Consider the following 4,104-nt stretch of genomic DNA (forward strand, 5'->3'; position numbering starts at 1 on the left):
CCCCAGCCAATCACGTCACCGCTCAGCCTTGCAGAAAACATAGAAACACAGTCTGATCACTCTCTCACTCTCTGTCTCACCCTCTCTCCCTCCCTCCCTCCCTCCCGCTCCTGCGCTCCTACAGTGCTCATCTCCCACTTGCCTCTCTTTTCTTGGCTCTTATGCTCTCTGCCTGTTCCCCCCTCCGTCACCTCGCTCCTCTCCTGTTTTCTCTTCCTCGCCACCCTCCCTCCTCCTCCTCCTCCTCCTCCTCTTCCTCTCTTAATCCACATCTTTCCTCAGTATCTGCTCACTCCCTCTCTCTTCCCCTCCGTCACACCCTCCTCCTCCTCCTCCTCCTCCTCCTCTTTGGGCTCTCTTGTTGTGCAACCCGTTTCTAAACAGCTCAGCCTTTGTGCGTTTTTGTCTGTTGCCATTTCAGCCAGGGCTGCAGTCTTTACTCATTTTCTTCCAATCAGGGACACCATGTGACTCTCTGCATGAGAGGGCACAGTCCCTTCCCCCTTCTCTCCTACCTCTCTATCTCTCTCTCTCTCTCTCTCTCTCTCTCTCTCTCTCTCTCCCCTTCTCCCTCTCATCCCTCCTTACCCTCCTCCCTTCCCCTCATCTAGCCAGACAGCCAGCCAGCCAGGCAACATACGCTAGCAATCAAGGGAGTCAAAGAGAAAGAGGGAGTCAGGGGAGAGGGGAAGGAAGGATAGAAGTAAGAGGGGGTGTAATGTAAAGTCTGGGGAGGTCAACGCAGAGTCTGACTGACCACAAAGTATAAAACATCTGTATCTTCGGAGAGCGTATTGTATGATAACTTCTTTTTGTTAATGTATCACAGCTCGGAGCACATCCTCACACACACTCTACCCCACTGTTTATGTCATCCACATGTTGGGGCACATGCTGCGTGAGTACGTCCACGTCCACATACACATACACACACACACACACACACACACACTCGCTCACACACACAAACCCTGAGCCCACACAAGAAGGGGGAGGATCGTTCTGTGTTGAACACAGCTCTGGAATGTAAACAAGAGAGAACGAGAGAAAGAGAAGTGAACGACTAAAGAGAGACTCTGAATTTTCTTATTTTATATATTTCTATTATATTTTCTATCACCAGAGCAGCAGCATCTGACTCTCTTTGACCTCTTTTGAATGTATAAAAACAGCAGAGGGGGTGCAAATTAACCAGCATCATTGTAGGGTCAAGCTTTAGGTTCATTTGAAGTTGACACAAGTGAATGGAAGTGGTTGTTGGATGTGTGTTTACACTGGTTTTTAGTTTCCTCGTGTTGTATACGTATGTATGTAAGCATTGTTTAGGCCTCCAGGCTTGCATTAAGAAATATATCATATATCATTCCTTTTATTCCTCCTATCCCAGTGGTTCTTTGAGAAAGTTTAAACCTTGTTGTTCTAGTTTTTGCTGATGCTGTGTTGACAGCTACAGTGACGCCTGAGAAACCGGTGGTTGAAAATCAAAAGAAACTAATTTTCATGGCACCAAATAGGACGAGAAAAGCAACTCTATTCTCCGTCTTACTTTAAACTGAAAAGAAGTCAGGAGGGAAAAGGGAGAATCCATGGAGCAGAGAAACTGAGGCAAAAAGAAAGGGGAACACCAGAGAGAACAATATGAGAGCAGAAGTGCAGCGCACAAGAGTGCGGTCATACGTCTTTTTGGAAATTTCCATGACCACGTTGATTAAGTATGCAATCTGACCGCAAGATAGCTAAGGCCCGGTTCTAAACAAACGCTCCCGCCTCTGCTGTGCAGGCTTGTTTAACGGCTGAGGTGGCAGCGTTTGCCTTCGTAGCACGGGGCACTGCGCAGAGATTGAAAACACACACACACACACACACACACACACACACACTTGTGTGAATGCAGTCACATTTAACACGGATACACCACATTTCCATGTGCTGTTGTATGTTCCAGTCAAACTATGCATTCAGGGAAATAAAGCACGCACACGTCATCTGGTGTGTCTAGAGTTTGTCTTTGCTGACATCAAATCCATCTGGTTTGATCACAGTGGTCATATCTTTTTCTTTTTTTTTCATATTTCTGCATCTTTCTACTTCATACCATCATCCATTCATCTGCCTTCAAGCTACAACTGTGTACAGGCCAGGATGAGTTGGCATTGTCTCTTAATTTGCTCCTCCTAAACTTTCCGCCCTTAAAACAATCTGTCAGCTAAAGACTTTCCAAACCACAAAACATGGAACCTGTTAGTGTTTCCATCTTTCTAATGATTAAAGTCGAGACTGGCACCGAGGAAATCTGATCCTGGATGAGTGGTTGGCTAAATTTCTCCATCCACATCCCGGCTGTTTGAGGCTTGACCACAGTGGCCACTGTGGCCTGGTAGGCTGTGGATAGAAGAGGAGGCCACGTCAGGGTGATACAGCACCCTACACACACACACACACACACACACACACACACACACACACACTCACACTCACACTCACACACAGCAACTCTATCACACTAACTTCCTCCTCTCCTGCTGCTGAATATTGTATGGCAGTAGATTCTGAGTACATCTATCATGATTATGAATACATTTTCAGCTATAGGATTATATTTCATGTTCTACACGTCCTATCAGTACTGCAACATAAATCGTTGTAACACTTAATAATATATTGCCTGAGGCTCAGCGGCGCTGGGTTTATTTCTAGACTTTGATTCCTCCTTTTCTTTCCTCCTCTATCTGATTAAAGTCAATAAAATAAGAATTATCTGTTTGCTGTCAGGCGCTCAACACCCAAACACAACTGTTTGGGGACTGCAGGGAGTTCCTCAGCTTTCACAGAAGTCGCACACCTCTCAATATGGTGGTCTAATATGATGGATATTCTCTGTTGCTCAGCTCTCAGAAGCCCCCGTGGCTGTTACTCAACTTTAACCAGTTTTATTAAAAAATAATGACAAGTAAAACTCTGACTATGAAATTGTTTTGTTATCATGCTGCCGATTTACTTTCAAGTTGGTCGAGACATAGAAAACTAGGCTGTCTGTCTGCTATCTCTTCCTCCTCCTAAAAACAGCAGCGGGTCACGACAGGACAGAGACAATAGGGGAAGTAGATGTGATAGAAAACAGCGAAAACACAAATGGTGATGCAAATAATGATAACACACGAGGGCGAAGTCAATACATCCTGACCTCCCTCCATGAACTCAAGAAGAGAAGACTTTTGCGTAAAAGAGGAGGGAGACTCCCTAAAAAGAACAGTATAAGTCTATGTCATGCTTGGATAACACCAGTGAGAGTTACATCTTCAGAGACACTAAAACACATGTACCACTTACAGTCAAAGAAACGTAGTGATGCTGCATTTTCACTGTGATATCAGTGACAAAAACTGCTTCTACTCCTGAATAAGAAGTATCACCATCATCATCATCGGGCTTGTTACGCATCCTAAATGATATACTCCTGCGTGAGCTGTGAAACATCAAACATTCATTAATAACTCTAGTGTGGGAAGAGGTGCAGAATCAATTATGCAAGCCTTTGATCCGAGCCAGTGATCTTTGCCCTTTAAATGTCACACTTTGATCCTTCTTTTTCTTTTTCTTTTTCTTTTTCTTTTTCTTTTTCCGCTATCTCTGCATGAGAGGCCAGTCAGCACTGTAGTTCGGTGAGTGTAACGTCTGTGCCGACCTTAAAAGAACTCTGTTGTTAACCCGGGCCATCAGTCAGAAATCAACAGAAGCAACAAGAAGAAAAACAAACTGGTGTAGGAAGAAGTAGCATTAGTGGTGCCATAGCAACAACTTCATGCACAGATGTCTGCACCGTCAGCAAAGATCTTTTTCTCTTCAAACTAAACAACAAACAGTTAAAAGCACTTTGAGAGAGAGAATGAGACAAGACTACGTGTTGATCCATCTATTCTGGTATTTTCTTTGCTCTCCATCCTCTCAGCCGTCACAGAGGGCGACCTCCCATGAGCCTTTGCAAACAGAGCCCCAGGGCCCCGGGGCACCTCTCTCCCTGTCTCTCTCTGCCCCAGTCACGCCACGGCAGCGGCTGAACTCACCGACCAAAATACAACAACAACAACAACAACAACAACAACA

At 45.1% G+C, this 4,104-nt stretch overlaps 1 protein-coding gene across 2 annotated transcripts in view; it reads right to left on the bottom strand.

Moving 5' to 3' along the window:
* The window catches only part of ldb1b (LIM-domain binding 1b), a 26,331-nt gene that overhangs the window by 16,662 nt on the left and 5,565 nt on the right, over positions 1-4,104 (bottom strand). The gene's annotated exons all lie outside the window — the stretch shown is intronic.

This window comes from Seriola lalandi, unplaced genomic scaffold (assembly GCF_002814215.2).
Source record: "Seriola lalandi dorsalis isolate HSWRI2012SDOR001 ecotype SW California unplaced genomic scaffold, Sedor1 jcf7180002054678, whole genome shotgun sequence".
NCBI classification, from domain to species: Eukaryota; Metazoa; Chordata; class Actinopteri; order Carangiformes; family Carangidae; genus Seriola; species Seriola lalandi.